The following is a 17979-nucleotide window of genomic DNA, read 5'->3' on the forward strand; positions in this document are numbered from 1 at the left end:
ATCTTGGGCAAATTGTGTAGCCTCTCTGCACCTGCTTTTAAAATCTGAACTATGGGGAGAACAACTCCTATTCTCCTGTTGTGAGGATTGGATGAGATGGTACATGTTGAGTGCCATGTCAGTTCTCAACACAGCCCAGCAATGCCATGAGAATAGCTGCAGAGACTGGGGACATATGACAAAGATGAAACAAGAGTTCACACCTCCTCCTAAGCCCTGGGTTCCTGCAGCTTAGAGGAGGGATGGTGTAGGTCATTGATCCATCAGTAGTCCACATCTACTGTTAAGCTCCTGGTAAAAACAGGACCCTGTGTAAGGTGCTCACAGAGCATGCAGTCCCATGGGGCCTTTGTAGGAAGCTACATACATAGGAAAGATAACAGCAGTGCCCAGCAGAATGAACTGAAGACCAAACAAACAGGTAGATGTGTAATGACTCAGGACTTGGAGAAGGAAAGAAAGGTGGGGAGTTAGAGTTGGGTGAAGGTGCAGGAAGGCTTCCTGGAAGCGGTGAGTACTGAACAGGTGCCTCAAACATGGTAAGATCCAGACAGAAGAGAAGACTGGGGTAACAGAGCACACGTTCAAAACTTTTGTGGTAAGCCCTTGCCAGGGATACATCATGTGACCACCTGACCCCCAACAACCCTAATCATCTGTCGCTTCCATTCCTTTCTTCTCAGGTGGCATGGTCTGGTCATGTTTGGCATACATACAAACATTCCCATTCCCACGTCACTGGAAGACATAACTAATCAACTACAGAACACCACTCCTAACACACACACACACACACACATACTCACACACACACAACCACTCTGCTTATGTTTCTCAAAGCAGAAAGCTATTATCAGTCTAATGAGGTTAGTGCTGGAGTGGGGGGTGGGTGATGCAACCTATTTGCTGACTCAGGTTTGAGCTGAAACAAAGCACCATCTTTGAAATCCAGAAATGCTGTGTCCTGGCTTCTCCATATGCAAACTGTGTATCTTTCAGTAAGTATCTTCACTGCTCTGGATCTCAGCCTCCTGCCTGGGGTAGGAGAATATCAATTCCTACTCAGAGGAGCACCGAGAGACTCAAATGAGATCATGTGTGCAAAACTCTAATAAAGTACAAAATCCAAAAGAGATGATGGTGAATGATCGTGCTGCAGCCAGACATCAGAAGGCTTTAGCAAATGCATCCGTTAGGGCCCCATTTGCTGCTTTTTGGAGGAAGAACAATCAGTTGAGGGGTGAGAGTGAGACGCAACCCCTCTGAGCTGTCAGCCCGTGGAAACAGGGCTTGGAATCTGGGCCTCAGCATGGGGATGGTGGAAGGGCGCCCCAAGCATGTGCTCGGAGAAGAAGCCCAGGACTTGCGCTCTCCCTGATGGGGTGGGGGGTGGGTAAGCTGTCAGAAAGGCAGGCAACTGCGGGTTAAGAGACAGATGTTTTTGGTTGATGACAGACGGGTAATAATTAGTTTACTGAAGCAGATCCCTGTTTACCAGCATCTGGGAACTGCAAGTTAGGGTGTTGTGTCTCTGCATGTTCTCATGTCCCCAGCTCGCTGCCCACCCCCACTGCTGTGGAACTCTTTGCCTTGACCACGGAGCTCTGTCTCTGAGCCTCATCTTAGGAGCGGCTCTCCTGATTGGAAGTGGAGAGTACTGCTATTCCTAGACCAGAAGAACCTTTATAAATCCCCCAAGGCTCCACTTGTATATGACTTCTGCAGAAACTGAGCACAGAGAGGTCAGAATGTGGTTCAAGGTCACACAGCAGACAGTGGCGGTGCTGGATCTGGGCCAGGTCTCTTCCCTACCAGGTATAGCACAGCCCCCAGTTTCAAGTTTGGCCCAGAGTCTGGACCGAAGTCGATGGCTGGTAAATCCAGAGGAGGTTTTGCACTTCCCACAGAGCTTCACTCCCTCTTGTTCCTTGGCCAGCAGTAGCTGCAAAAAGCAGAACCACCTGGAACATTTGTTCCTGTAAACTTCATTACAAAGGCCTTCTTTTTCTTTCTCCTTTTCCTTAAGCCTGTTGCTTTGTTAAGGTCATTTTTAAACATTGCGGGGGAAATGCCTTGTTTGTCTTTCCTATATGTCCCACCAGGAAATGAGGGCTCTTGCTTTCCTTGAGTGATCCATTCCCGACACTAGCTCGCCGCTGACAGTCGGGTCTGCTGTAGATATATTAACTTGAGTCTTCCTTTGGCTTTATATGGCTTGGGGACAACATCTGGAAACAGATGTTTGCTTGGAGATGGAGCAGGAGCAGGAGGCCTGGATCCAAAAGCAAGCCCCATCCCCCCAGAGAAGGGGGGCATACGTGCTGAGAGCTCCTGCAAGCACAGCTTCTGACTGGGGTGGGAATTTTGTGCATTTGAAGGAATGGTGCCCTCTCTGGGCTAGACACACGCTGCTGCTATGCTGGGCCTGCCTGGGGATTAGTGCCAGTGCTGCAGAGGTGCTGGACTTTGTCCCCACAACTCTCCTCTTTGCTCCATCCCATGGCCAAGGACTAGGAGTCCAGCTCCTTGAACCTATCAACTTTCTTGTTCTCCAGAGATGGAAAATTCCTGAAGGGCTGGAGACTTCATCAGATTCAAATTTGTTGAGATTCCAAATTCAGGAATTTGAAGTTTAGGACTTGCACATTATAATTCTCAGGATGAGGGTGATTTGGTAGGAATGGTAGTGTTGGTGGTGGTGGAGGTTGTGGTAGAGACGACAGGGCTAATGGTGGTAGGTGGGGCAGGTGAATGTGGATGCAAACTAAGTTATCCACCTGCTCACCACATTTCTCCCAGTTGCCATATCTGTGTTTGGCACGTGACCAATCTGGGCTAATCACAAGAACACACAGTTCTAGCCATTGTAATTGGCCCAAAATGTAACCAAACTGAACCAATCAGGGACCTTCCATGGGAATTTTCAATCTGAGCTTTAGCAATGAAAATTATTTTGCTTTAGGGTCACTGAGAAGCTGGGATGCAAATCCCTGGATCACATGGACAGAAGTCTGTCTCCAGAAGAAAATTAAAAGTATAGCAGGAAGAAGTGGAGATAAGAGATGGAGCATCCTTTGGTGTTTGAGTCCCTTGGGAATAGTCACCCATAAGAAGGCTTTGCCCTTTCTGGTTAAGTTAGTTGACTTGAATTTTTGCTACCAAAGTGTTCTGACTGCCCCTGAGCAGAAGGTGATCATGGAAGAGTAAAGATGATCACATGAGAAGAAGCCTGATGAGATGAAAATGAAGATTGTAAAGACAGCAGCAGTGATAGAGGTGGTTATGGTGATGCAATGGTGCTGCCAAAAATGGAGATGGTGGTGATGATGGTTCAGATCTGATGGTGACTCGAATGGGAACGACACAGGTGATGATGGCACTATCCATCATGGTGCTACTGCTGAAGATGCTATGCTGAATGCTAAGTCACTCAAGATGCTAAGGTGTTACCAACCTGATCTGGGTACATACCTTAGAGGCATGGTCCCAAAAGACCCAAGAAAGGATTAGGGTGGAAGGAAGAACAAATTCTTCCAGAATGTCAGATAGGTTTTCTTAGCTAAATAAATCCTAGTTGAACCTGAATAGAAGAGTCCCAGATGGTACCACGTTGGACTTCAGAAGTGCATTAGAACCTCCTGGAACAGAAACCCCAGGGTCTCCAACCCCATCAGGTCCTTTGGAGAATTCCAAGTGTCTCTGGAGTTCAGACAAGATGAACTTGAGGTGGGACAACAAACAGAAAAGGACTTTATCTCCTGTCTGACCATTTATACTTTGTTTATATGTGACTATTTATTCATTGTGATCTACTTGGTGAAAGTGAGTTACTTTTGGAGAATAATAGCAGCTAATTTTTATTAAGCACTGACTGTGTGCCAGGGACCATTTTAAGTGTTTTCCATACATCATCTCACATGATAAAATCATTGCAACCATAGGCATTTCTGTGCTGTGCTGTTCTTAGTCGCTCAGTCATGTCTGACTCTTTGTGACCCCATGGACTGTAGCCCACCAGGCTTCTCTGTCCATGGGGATTCTCCAGGCAAGAATACTGGAGTGGGTTGTCATGCCCTCTTCCAGGCAATCTTTCCAACCCAGAGATCGAACCCAGGTCTCCCACATTGCAGGCGGATTCTCTACCATCTGAGCCATCAGGAAAGCCCAAGAATACTGAAGTGGGTAGCAGCCCATCCCTTCTCCAGGGGATCTTCCTGACCCAGGAATCGAACTGGGGTCTCTTGCATTGTAGGCGGATTCTTTACCAGCTGAGCTACCAGGGAAGCCCAGGTATTTCTACTCCCCATTAAACAAAGGAGAAAACTCAGAGAGAAGAAGTTATATGACTAACCCAAAGTTGCACCATTACAAAGGCAGGGTGGAGAAATTCCCTGGCAGTCCAGTAGTTAAGACTGCCTGCATTCACTGCCAAGGGCTTGGGTTCAATCCCTGGTTGAGGAACCAAAGTCCCATAAACCTCAAAGTGTGGCCAAAAACCTCCCACAATAGTCAGGCTGGGAAGCCAGGCAGCCTGGCACCAGGTCCCACCCTCTAACTTATCATACCACAATGGGAAGTGTGATCAGGGTGAACTCCATCCTCAGCAATGCTTCTGATCCAGTCCCTTCCCTGAAGTCCTCCTCTGCCATCCCCTTCTACCCATGAAAGTGTTTTCCAGAAGGAGGGCCTGGGGCCAGTTGGAGAGGCAGTGAACTTCTGTGGGTCCCATGGAAGAAGCCACCTGTTTTAGGGAGCTGCCTGGTCCTGCCACCCCCACTGGAGGAGGAGCCCTGATTGAGGTGAGCTGGGTTATTTGGAAGTGCCTGCCGAAGGCAATGGCACCCCACTCCAGTACTCTTGCCTGGAAAATCCTATGGACGGAGGAGCCTGGTAGGCTGCAGTCCGTGGGGTTGCGAAGAGTTGGACACGACCGAGCGGCTTCACTTTCACTTTTCACTTTCATGCACTGGAGAAGGAAATGGCAACCCACTCCAGTGTTATTGCCTGGAGAATCCCAGGGACGGAGGAGCCTGGTGGGCTGCCGTCTATGGGGTTGCACAGAGTCGGACACGACTGAAGCAACTTAGCAGCAGCAGCAGCAGCCTCTTCCTTGGGATTCAACTCCTTTTCCCCAACAGAGAGCCCTTGCCTGTAGTAGTGAGCACGCAGCTCTCTGATTTTGTTCAGACATAGACTGTCAGAGTAGTGTTGGGGTCAGGCAAACCTGTGTGTGATTCTTACTTCACCACTCTGGGCTGGTTACTACTTCTCTGAGACTAGATTTTTCCCCCATGTAAAGTACAGGTAATAATTCCTATTTCCCAGTGTTATGGGGAGTGAATTATTCAAGGTATGAAGCACATAGCCCAGTATACAGTAAGCGTTCAATGAATGTCAGCCAGTTTTTATGATGCTATTGCTATTGTAATCCCTGGACTTCAATCTTTCGTCATTCTCTTTCTCGTCTATGAGCAAGATTCCTGCTCTGCTGAAAAAACGAAAGAGGCCTAGTAGGGAAGAACCCAGGGTCTAAAGAAACTCAGACCCACCTTTAATACAGGAGGGTCAGCACTGGCCCCTGGGCCACCTCCTTCCCACAGAAGTTATAGATCCCAGTGGCTGGATTTCTAAAAATAAACACGTGCCATTTCCATAATGGAAAATTTTCCTTAAAAAAAAGAAAGAAAGTAAAACATTCTCCTGTCGTCTCCCTGGGCCAAAGAGAAGTAAGAAAGATAAACGAAGCCTTTTACAAGACCCAGAAGTTTCCAGCTCCAAGCTCCACCCTGATGTGGTGGTTTTCATTTTGTTGGAGGTTCCCAAGGCTTCAGGAGCACCCATTCCAGTGCCCCTGAGAGCCTAAGGGGGATGGGGGATGGGGATGTTCAAAGGGAATGTGGGCTTTGGGAGGGGTGTCCCACTCCTCCTGTTTGTTTGTTTGTTTGTTTTTCTTCTCGGTGGTGCCCCCTGCAGGTTGCCAGCACCATTGCACCTGCTAACCAGTATCTATAGTAGGCTGCACATTGGTAGGGCTTCCCAAATGGCTCCGTTGTAGCAGGAGACATGGGATTGATCCCTGGGTTGGGATCAACCCCTGGAGAAGGAAAGGGCCATAGAGTCAGACTTAGCATCTGAAGAAGCACGTTGATGACCCCATACTGAGGATGTGCCAGGTAAAAATACTGGCCCAAGGCCACTCAGAAAGTAAACAGCAGAGCCAGGGCTAGAGGGAAGTCTTCTGTTTCCTGGCCTAGGGACTTCCTTCCATACCAGCCACTCTGCCCCATCCAAGCATGTGCTCCAGAATCTCTGACATGAATTCGTTGGTCTGGGACACAGTGAGGAAGGCTGTGAATCTGAAGTCAGAAGCCATGAGCGCTATCCACCTGCTCTTTGCCCAATAAGTCACTACACAGCTCCAAGGCTCCCTTGTCTGTTCTGCAGAAAGGACGACTGAGGCTACCACATGGGGTCTTGGAGGGCATGAACTACCTAGTACATAGAAAGGACTCAAAGCGTATTTCTAAACTCAAATCACAAGAAACCATCATTGATTCCCTAACAAGAAAAATAATTCTCCGTTTAAATAAAACACAAACCAGTTGTCTGTGCTTTTCACCTCCATTTTCTTTTCAGCACTATTAACATACACTCAGGAAAAGAAGTAATTGGGATCAGGCTTCTAATATCCTGTCATGTAGACAGCTACCTATCTCCACTAGTGTCGTTTGTTGGGTGGGATCCCCAAGGAGACAGGCTTTGAGAAAGCGATTTGCATGCAGGGGGTATACCAGAGACCCAGGGCGGTGGGACAGAGGCAGAAGTTTAAGTGCTGTAGTAAGAGGTCTCTGTCAACTTCATGGAGAGCTGGGAGTGGAGATGCCCTGCAGAGCTGCCCTGGATAGAGGGGGATTGATCTCTGTACCTCCACTCCTGCTTTAGTCCTGGGATTTTCACTATCCCGGGACTGTTCCCCAGGGAGGGAGGGTGATTTGGGGTGGGGCTGTTCCCTTTAGCCAAGTGTGAGCCATCAGCAGCAACACTCCTGTGACTGGGGAACCCGTGCCTCTGTCTTGGAAGGGATCAGGGTAGTACGCATCCCAGCATTCACTATACAAGGTTAAAAGCTGTATAGTAGGAGGCAGACTCTTGATGAAAAGACCCAAGTCCCTCTCTGAACTCTTAACTTAGCATACACCTGACTCCTTGCCATCATCCACGTGGCCACCAAGACAGGGAAATTCAAGACGGGCATTTCAGTGGTTGCATCTAAGCTCCTTTCTTCCCCCTCCGCCCCCCTCTGAGTCCAGAGCTCCATCCACGGGGTGCCTGGAGGTGCAGGCACATAGCTGCCCAGCAATGGAATTCTAGCCCTCTTGCCAGGCCACAGAACTCTGAAATAGCTCTGTATGTTGAGCATCCTCCCAGATACCCAGGAGCACTGGATCTCTGAAGGGAAGTCTGCCAGGCACTCTGAAGGGAGCTGCCCTCCACCTTTTCTCGTGACACTCAGGGTAGACATGCCTGTATACAGCCACTTCCACAGACTCTCCAGACCTGGAAGCAACTCAAAAATGTTTAGAATGTTCTCGATGGGAAGTCATAGAAAGTCTGATTTAAATTGGCTGGAATAACAAAGTGAAGATATTGACTCACATGAGTGAAAAATCCATAGGCAGGTCTGGCTTCAGGTGATGTTTGATATAGAGTTTCAGGGTCACTGAGACTCAGTTTTTTCTTCCTTCCTTCCCTCCCTCCTTCCCTTATCTTCCTCTCTTTATTTCACTTTCTATTCCTCTCTCCCTTCCTCCATCCTGCCCCCTTCAGCTTCTCTTCCCTGTGGTCCCAAGATGGCTGCCCACAGTGCCCAGCTCTACATGCTTTCTCATTCATATCCTGTGAAAGAGAAAGTGCATCTTACCCTAGCATTGCCGGCAAAAGTCCTGGTAATAAGCTTCATTCTAATTGGACTGGCTCAGGTCATATGCTCACTGTGGACCAATCCTTGTGGGCAGGAGGAGGGAATGTGCTAACTGGTTTCACCTCTGATACGGAGTGAGGGTAGGGTCCACCCTCCTGAATATTATCTTCACGTAGAAAACAGGGCTCCTGGGAGGTGCAACTGGGGCCTGAGAGATAACCAATAAATGCCCACATGGTTCATGGTGCTGTGGACCCCACAATGTCTTCATCAGTAAAAACACATTTAAATATTTTATTAGCACAAAAAGTTTTGTGATTCCTCACACAGTAAAGAATCTGCCTGCAATACAGGAGCTTCAGGAAACGCAGGTTTGATCCCTGGGTTGGGAAGATCCCCTGGAGGAGGGCATGCCAACCCACTCCAATATTCTTGCCTAGAGAATTCCATGGACTGAGGAGCCTGGCAGGCTGCAGCCCATATCATCGCAGAGTTGGACACAACAGAAGCAACTGAGCACACACATGTAGATGTAGGTATTCCTAGGACCCCAACTGTGCATTCATGTAGCATGGATTATGGGCTGCTAATAATGTGGTTCTCTCTTTAGTCGTGTAGTGGATGTTTGTTTTTATTACAGCTTAGGACCACATTATTAGCCGCCCATAATCCATGCTACATGGATGCACCTTACCTTCCTCATGGAACCAGCACCCCAGATTTTCTTGGGGGAATAATTTGTCCTTATTACTCCCTGTCCATGTGATTTGAATGGGACCATGCAACCTAGGTTGACCTGGTGGGACCATGTGACCAGGGATTAACCTGTCAGGTGCAGTTCCACCCTCTTGGCTTCAGTGGTTGGCTCAGATATAGACACATGACTGGATCTGGGCCAATGACAGCCAGATCTAAGCACTTGTTTTTCTTAATTAGAGGAAGAAAAAATCTCCTCTTTTTTTACTGAGCTTGAATCTGGGAGGGAAAATCCTGGAGCTGCTGATGGCCATCTAACCACAAGTTGGAGCACAATTATGATGACTACCAGAAAAGAATAGGATAGAGAAATGAACCAAGATTGCTTCCTAGTGACAATTTGAAACCCTGGAATATGCTGCATCTGTAGCCAGACCTACATTGGATTTTTCAGGAAAATGTCCTAATAATTCTCTTTTTTTGTTGTTGTTCAAGCCCAGTGAGTTGGGTTTTCTGTCATTGGCATTCCAATGTGTCCTAACTGATAGAGTGCATGTTTAACTTAGCCTCACCCTCACTCACCCTGGGATAAAAGCACCTGATTCATCTTGGGCAGAACCCAGGATTTCCATGAGGACACTGTTTCTCTGTTAGCTGCTTCTGCTTGGGGGTATCAAAACATGGAGCCTATTAAGAAGATAAAGCATTTGTCTATAATGGGTCAAAGTCACAGTGACAGGCCATCATTAGTGAGATCACTACCATGAAATGTTGGAGAAAGAGGTGCTCCAAAGGGAGAAGAGAAAGGCACCCCTACAGAGGCATCATGGGGCGGAGGTGGGAGGGGGTATGGGTCACTCCCCAGGGACATGAAGCCTGGCTGGTGGGAATGTTTCTGAGAGAATGCGCATGGCTTTGCTACAAATTCCTACTCAAGCCCTTCCTCAAATGGCTAAGCAATTTGAAGAGCTTTGCTGTGTATTTTTCATTCCACATAATATTTGCTCAGCCCATCTGTCCCAGGCAGCTAAGTTTAACCCAACTGAGACGTTCTTGTGGAATTCAAGTCAACAGAATCCCATAACTCGTGGGACCACGTGTCCACTGTCCTACTGTGTAGCTTTGATCACGTCCAGTTCAGTAGATATCACTGAGTGTCTGCTCCTGCCAGGCCCAGGTTCGGCTGGGCACTGAATAAGCACTAATGTGCATGAGATGCAACCCTGTTCTTTAGAGACCTCAGCTGGGGGAAGTAGAATGTGAGAAGTCAGGCTATTCTACAGGCTGAAGGAAATAAAGGTGAATGAGAGGTGGATTTGGAACTGTGTGTTTTGAGAATATGGGGGTGGAGGGGCATAGACAGGCATGGCAGGACTCCCTGGGCCAGCCTTCGCACTTATCCCTCAGTGGAAGGGGAACCTGACTCCAGAGAGAGGGGGAGGCTTTCTGGGTCCAGGGAAGAATAGATCAGAGATGCAGAACTAGAAAAGGCCACATGTTCATTTTTGCCTCCATCTTCCTTAATCTGTGTCTCTTCATCTAAAACTCAATGGGGGTTATGATATTATATTCAAGGGGTTAACCGTAGGAACTGAGCCTTCATGGTCACATTACGACTTCAACCTTAATTAACTTCTTGCTTTTTTGGCCAGGACTTTCCTTTCTTTGAACCAATCTGACAAGCTCAGAGCAAAGCCAAGAATTACATCTTGTAGCATTACGGTGGTTTCTAAACTACCTACTACTACTACATGAGAACCCACCGGCAAATATTATAGCCACAAACTTCATCTGTCAGAAATTGACTGCATTAGATCATGAGCCACTGGTTGTTGCTATTTCCACATTGTAAGGGTTTGGTGTTTTGAGTACAAAGGATTTGAGAAGAGCAGAGCAATGAGTCAGTTTTTAAAAGTGGTGATGATGGTTGGGGGATGGGAGAATGGGCTAAACAAAGATACGGCCCAGGAAAGACAGGCATGCCTAAGAGGACTGGAGCAGATGCAGGAGCTCTGTCTGGGAGCACAGACACTAAATACTGGAATCATGGTAGCTCTGTGGTTTGGAATCGTCATTCAACCTTTCTGTGCTTCATTCAGGAGAGAGAAAAATATTGCAGCCTCTTAGAGTGGATGACATGCTCCTTTACGCAGGGGAGAGCAGCGCAAAGGAGAGTGGGGAGAGTGGAGGACTGGGAAGGACATGAAGCAGTGAGTATGAATTCCAGGATCAGGTGTGACAGAGAAAGAACTGTCCCTAGTCTTTGCTGTACGTAGTCACTCAGTGGTGTTTGACTCTTTGTGACCCCATGGACTGTAGCCCACCCGGCTCCTCTGTCCATGGGGATTCTCCAGGGAAGAATACTTGAGTGGGTTGCCATTCTCTCCTACAGGGGATCTTCCCAACCCAGGGATTGAACCCTGGACTCCCGCATTACAAGTGGATTCTTTACCGTCTGAGCCACCACAGAAGCCCAAGAATACTGGAGTGGGTAGCCTATCCTTTCTCCAGCAGATCTTCCTGACCTAGGAATCGAAGTGGGGTCTCCTGCATTGCAGGCAGATTCTTTACCAGCTAAGCTACTAGGGAAGCCCATAGTCTTTACTACATTTCTATTTCAAAGCCTTATTATGCTACAGTAGTAGCTGTGTCGGGACTTCCCTGGTGGCTCAGCAGTAAAGAACCCACCTGCAAAGCAGGAGATGCAGGTTTGATTCCTGAGTCGGGAAGATCCCCTGGAGAAGGGAATGGCAACCCACTTCAGTATTCTTGCCTGGGAAAACCGATGGACAGAGGAGCCTGGCAGGCTACAGTCCATGGGGTCGTACAGTCGGACACAACTGAGTGACTGAGCACACACACACAGTAGCTGTGTCATCCCAGCCAAGTTGGAGTCCTAACATTTTTAGTTTCCCGGAAGTTTAAGTGGTATCCAGGCAACCAGGGCTTCACTGTCATTTGTGAAGCCCATCACTATGCTTGTCTTGCTCATTGGTCCCTGCAAATTGCCATGGAGATGGCCTTTGTCCCCTCACAAGACCACTGCCAGTCTCTCTCATCTAGTTCCCTGCCACTCTTGGGTCATTCCTATTCTGTGGGGCCATCCTGGTGTGCAGGAAATTTCTGCAAATCTAAGGAGTGGAATCATGGCTCGAGTTTTCTTCCACATCTTGCTGGTGTGAGCCCTTTCTGCGGTCTTGTGGGCCAAGCATCTGCAACTCGAAACAGGAGACTCCTTCCCCTGCCTCCTGAGGCTGCAGTCCTCCCCCGAGACAAGAGCACAGGATAGAAGTTGGATGGGGATGAGAGGAGAGGAGCCAAGTATGGAAGGGGGAAATACCAGAGAAATGAAACATTACTTAATATTTCAAAACACTAACCTGAGGTGTTGCCAACGCTCCCCTGAAACTCAGAGAGATTTAAGTGACCTATAAACATAAAGCCATACCAGCCATAGATCCGAAAGGAAAATCTGGAACCTCTTTTTGCAGGCCAAATGAAAGATTCGATCATGCTTAGCCATGGTGAGAAAGCCGTAAGATCACCATCCTGGGAGAGAAAGAACTGAAGAAGTTTTCATCACCCACAAGCGCTGGGTGGTTGTGAGTTGCCTGACATTCATCTAAGCACTTTGGGCAATCAGAAGAAAGCTGCAGGGCCAGGTCATAGCTGAATCTTGAGAACAATTGTTTTTGTTGAAGGAAATCTGGAGGAGAAGGTGGCTTTGAGGAGAGGGTCAGAAAACCCTGCCATATAAGGGAGGGTGAAGAAACAGTGGAGATTTATTCTGGAAGGGAAATATCACTGAGGCTGTCAAATGGGAGACAGGCTTGATCTGGGATTTCTTATAGGACCTGAGGGACACTGGGAGTCAGATTTCAGCCCTGCCGAAGGAAAAGACCTAAGAGTTCGTCTGAAAATGGGAAGTCTCTCCCCAGAGGTAGTGAGTTCCCTGTCGGTGGGATGATCAAGCAGAAGGTGGACAAATGCTTGATGATAAGACAGACCTTTGTGTGGAATGTTCAATGAGACCTTGGAGGTTCCTGCCCCACAGAGATGTCATGATTTTTCACACTCCCTGAGTAGAAGTATTTCCCACCCTCATATGTTTCAACCCCATTAATCCATACCTTGTGGTAACTCAGACAGGTGCTGTCTGAAGACATCACCAACTATGAAAAATGAGTTTGCTGAGAGATAGAAAGTGAAATTAGATTACAAGGGAAGGGCTTGCCCTGCCTATGAGAACAGACTGTTTCCGAGGCTTTCTTCATATGTAAGCAATCACCATGGTAATTGACATCATTGTTCACTCTCTGCTCACTATGACCTTGCCTCCTACTCTTCCTGAGAAAATTGAGGCCATCAGGTACGAGTTCTCAATTCCCAGGCATCCGCGCCCTCAGGTCTTGCCTAGCCAGACATCCTGCCTTCTTCAGTGCGGCCTCAGAGGATGAGGTGTCTCTCTGTTCTAAGCCAAGCATCCCACCTGTGTCTTTGACCTCCAATTCTCCTGCCTCCTCTGAGAGGCTACCCCATCCATCATCCTTCCTCTCCCGGATGTTCACCTCTCTCAGTCCACTGGCTGTTTCTTCCAGTGTAAAAATCTTCTCAGGCCCTTTACATCCCCCGGAACAAAATTCTTCACGTCCTCTTCTGGCTTCTGCCCACATCTCCCTTCTCTCCTTTTCATCCAACCTTCTCAAAACAGTAGTCCACATCTTCTGTTTTCCAATTGCTCACCACCTATTTAAACTTCAGTCCACTGCGAACTGGTTAACTGAAGCTGCTCTTAATTGCTCTTAATGTTCTTAATGACTTTGACAAATTCAGTGGACATTTCTCCATCCTTAGCTACTGGTTCTCACTGTTGGAAAACCATTAAACATTTCTCTTCTGGAACTCTCTCCCTTGGCCTTTGTGATATAACCCCATCTCTCTTGATGTCTTCTTCTCTGTCTCCTTCAGGGGCTTTGTCATGGCCAGATTCCCACCTCCTGGAGTTTATGTTGCATAATCATTTCCTACACTGTACTAGAGTTGGACAGTGTGGCCAATAGAGTATGGCCGAAGTGATGGAATATCACTTCTGAGATTAGGTTATCAGACAATGTGGCTTCTGTATTGGTCTTCCTCGCATTCTCTTTCTCGGATCGCTTACTTTGGGAGAAACTGTTTAAAATTCACGTCTGTTAATTCCATCACATCTATCATATCTCAGTTTCTATTGATTGATTTTTTCCTCTTAATTATGAGTGTCATTACTTGGCTTCTCATATCCAGCAATTTTTGACTGAAAGACAGTCATTTTGAATACTATTTTATTGAGTGCTGAATTTTGTTATCATTCTTTTTTTGTTTGTTATCATTCTTTAAAGAGTGTTAACTTTTGTTCTGGCAAATTACTTGGAGATCAGTTAGATCATTTCAAGGCTTGTCTTTATGCTTTGTTATGATGAGTCTATAATAGCTTTCACCCCAGGGCTAGTTAAACTAGTTGAGCGAGTAGTTGGTAGACTAGTTAGTAGACTAGCTTAGCTCTACTCCTAAGGTGCAGCCTTTCTGAAGTTTCCACTAAATACGCTGGGAGCTCAGTGAGGTCTCTCCACCTTGGTTGCCCTGAGCTTGAACATTTCCCAACTGCTTGAGCTCAGAGAGTCATTCAGTTTACAACTCCCAGTAATTATTCTTTTTCCACTATTTGTTCTTTGGCCAACCTCATGGAGCCCCACTATACACATGCACAATTTAGTATTTAGCCAAAAGAGCTCACAAGGACTTCTATGTGATTTTCTGAAGCTCTTTTTCTGCATAACTCCCTCTTCTCTGGTATCATTCTTTGCCAATTCCAGCTGCCTCAGTTCTCTGAATTCTGATCTCTGTCTCCTAAAAACAGTGAGACTTCTGTGGGGCTTGGGTCCCCCTTTCCCAGGCTATGGTCTGGTAAATGCCTCTAGGCAAAACGTCAGGTTGATCATAGAATTCATCTCATTTGTTTTCCTTCTCTCGGGGAACACAATCTTGTTCTGCTGGTTATCCAATGTCTGAAAACAGATGTTTCATATAATTTCCCCACTTTTCTCTTTGTTTATGGTGGGTGGTGGTTCGTCCAATATCTGTTACTCCACCATAGCCCAAAGCAGAAATCCACACAGGGTAAGTTTTCATCAGCCTTTCTCACTCAAAGTAGTTTTCGATTTAACCTTTTACTATTTAGGGTTAAGAAACAGTTATCTCTTCCACCCCGACAAGTACTAATGAGTAGACATCTAATTCCTTCTTATTCTTGCTCATCAACCAGCCAGTTCTTCCCTGAGCCTATCCCTTTCCTGTCTCTTTCCAAACATAGCCACAGGCAGGTGTCACATTTGTTCATCAAGTGTTTTCTACCCTCTTTCCCTTGGGTTCCAAGTCCTTTGGGAACCTCATCTAGCTTCACGTTACCATGAGACACATGGTTATGGATGGACAAAGGTGGCAGAGCTAAAATATGCAAAGTTCTGGATCCTTGATGACATATTGAGGAGAAGCCCAAGACCGACCTCTTAAACTTACTAAGTGAAATAACTAAATAAGTGAAATGCCCTTGTTTGCTGTAGCCTTTTAAGTGTGTGCTGTTCCTTGAAGCCTAGAGTGTCCTGATGAGCACACGAATGAGCCCACCCCTCCTCTGCGGTTTCTAACGTGCATGCCTGTCAGATCTTTGCCTCCAGCCCGGATCTTCCTCCACAGGGGCAAGCTGTCTGCTGTCTCTCCCCTGGTGTCCCACCCACACGTTCCTCAAACTCCACATCAAACATTGACCCTGTTTTTTCTCCTTCTAAACTGCTTTCCCTCAGAATTCTCAATTTCAGTTGAAGGGACCACCATGTGCTTTGTAACCCAAGCTGTAAAGCTAACTGTGATTCTGCCATTTTCCGTCTCCCTCTTTTCTTTTATATCCATAAATCACCATGTCCTACTAATTGTGTCCCTAAGCATTTCTCAGAAACATCTCCCCTCCATTCCTCCTCCTGCTACCAGGGAGAGGTCCTGCCACTTCTTTCCCAGTCTGTCCTCGCCAATCCCACTGCTTCCAGCTCATCCTCCATGCTCTCTCTTTTTCTCTGAAACACAGATTTATTTGTATCATTTCTATGCCCAGAACTTTTGAATGACCCCCAACCCTTGTTTGTATGATGAAGTTCAAACCCTTACCAAGGATTTCGGGCTTCCAGGATCTGGCTTCTGCTGACAACTCTAGACCCAGCTCTTACTACCTGTCCCCCAACATCATGCTACGTCCCAGGAATACCAATTTGTGATCAATTTCTCTAGTCATCCCACCTTTTCTCCCTTGTGAGATTCTGTACATGCTGTGCCCCACCTAAGAAGCCCCCTGACAGCTCTATCTCACCCCTCAGCTTTACCACGGCAAGCATCTATTCATCCTACCCAAGTAGGAAGCCCATTTTTCCTCCCTCTAGAAATCTTCCCTAGTAACCCCAGTCTCCACCCTTGTACAGTTGCCCTGTTCTGTGCTCCAGCAGTCTCCATACACATCACTTGTTGTTCAGTCACTTAGTCATGTCTGTGACTTCCCTGTCCTTCACTATCTCGCAAAGTTTGCTCAGACTCATGTCCTTTGATGCTATCTAACCATCTCATCCTCTGCCACCCTTTGCCTTCAGTCTTCCCCAGCATCAGGGTCTTTTCCAATCCACTCCTCTTTAAAATCATGGCTATGCGTCTGTCTCCCCCTCCAGACTGAGCTCCTGGAGGGCAGATGCTGGGACTTACTCAGCTTTGAATCCCCAGCCCTTTGTCCATGGTGGTTGTGCAATAAATGTTTAATAACTAATGGATCATCCAATAAATCCATTACAGCAGTTCCCCTACAGATCAGCTCTGTGGAGTGGTTAGTGGTTAGTTCACTTGAGTAAGTGGATTAACTTAAAAATAATAAAGCTATGTTTCCTTAAAATCATTTTTCCACCAGCGTCTTCCTTTAATTGGCTACAATCAGGGACGGGAGTATATTTGTGGTGAGGTTTCCATAGTACTTCTCTTGGAAGAGGTATTATGTTTCTAGAAGCAAAGAATCATGGCTTAGCAAGAGAAAATGTGAACAGAGAACGGCATGGATCTGAGAAACTGCTGGAAAACTTATCTAGGCCATGATAATCAGGATGGGACTTAAGCATCCATGAAGAAAGTGACTACAGATGTGGATGTTTGATAATCTCTTCTTCCCTAGTGTCTATGTTTAAAAAAATTCCACAATTAGACAGTCATTCCCTTGGACTATCCATTACCCTCTCCTGTGGAATTCTTACAAGCCAAATTTCCTGTGGAAGAAATACCCTGGTTTGGGAAGATCCCTTGGAGGAGAGCATGGCAACCCACTCCAGTATTCTTGCCTGGAGAATCCCATGGACAGAGGAGGCTGGTGGGCTATGGTCCATGGGGTCATGAAGAGTCAGACACAACTCATGTGAGTTAGCATACATGCACACAGGAAGGGCTTAATCTCAAATCTTCAATCCTTAGATGCAGAAGGGAAGGGAAATATTTGTATTCAGTTTGTGCGATAGAGAAAGTCAGGTAAATAATTTAACCTCCCTATAAAGGAAGCGGAATCATTCCTTTTATGCTGAATTGGCTGATAGGTTCCCTTGGCAGCCAAGCCTTGGCATGGATTCACCCCAGTAGAGCTTTTCTCTCTGCCTTATTATGCTGGGTGAGGTTGTGTGACTTATTTTGGCCAATGCACTGACTTCTTAGGAAGTTTTGTGTGTTTCTGCTTCCCTCATACACCTCTGCCACTTCCATGAGAGGGACAGTGCCCTGCCCAATCCCCACAAACCTGCAGCAGGAAGTAGTGTAAGGCAAGCCAAGCTGAGACCATCTGAACCTCTGTCAATCTCCCTGAGAATAAATGATCGAGGTGGTAAGCCAATGAGTTTTGGGCTCTTTTGTTATGCAGCATTATTGTGGCAATAGCTAACCAATATACCATCCTTCCAAAAGGTCAGGGTAAAGGACTGAGCACTTAGTGGCTGCGTAGCACAGGATGAATGCTTAGTTTCTTGTTCTCCATTGAGCCTTGCTGTCAGGTACCATGAAAGAACACAATATCAGGTCTGGAATCGCCTTTAGAGGAGCTGTGGGCAGAGGAACTGCCCCGTGTGTTGTTGTGACTTACCAAAGGTCATAAGGGAAACTGGCCAGACTTGGACTAGTCCTCAGGGCTGGTGGTTCCCCAGTTAAGTGAACTGACTTCCTCACTGCCTATGGGCCATCCTGTTGATAATCATGGCTTCCTTCTGCTGTGCCCTTAGTCACAGGTGTGAGCTTCGTGTCACCAGGCTAGAATTTTGACA

At 46.9% G+C, this 17979-nt stretch overlaps 1 long non-coding RNA gene across 1 annotated transcript; it reads left to right on the top strand.

Annotated features, from left to right (window-relative positions):
• The first annotated feature begins 11693 nt into the window (after nucleotides 1–11693).
• LOC145539768 (uncharacterized) lies at nucleotides 11694–16580 on the top strand. Its single transcript, XR_014077942.1, has 2 exons — nucleotides 11694–11793; nucleotides 12109–16580. It is a non-coding gene; the product is annotated as an uncharacterized LOC145539768 (long non-coding RNA).
• The last annotated feature ends 1399 nt before the right edge of the window (nucleotides 16581–17979 follow it).

This window comes from Giraffa tippelskirchi, chromosome 2 (genome assembly GCF_054371585.1).
Source record: "Giraffa tippelskirchi isolate mGirTip1 chromosome 2, T2T-mGirTip1v1.2.pri, whole genome shotgun sequence".
In the NCBI taxonomy this organism is placed as follows: domain Eukaryota; kingdom Metazoa; phylum Chordata; class Mammalia; order Artiodactyla; family Giraffidae; genus Giraffa; species Giraffa tippelskirchi.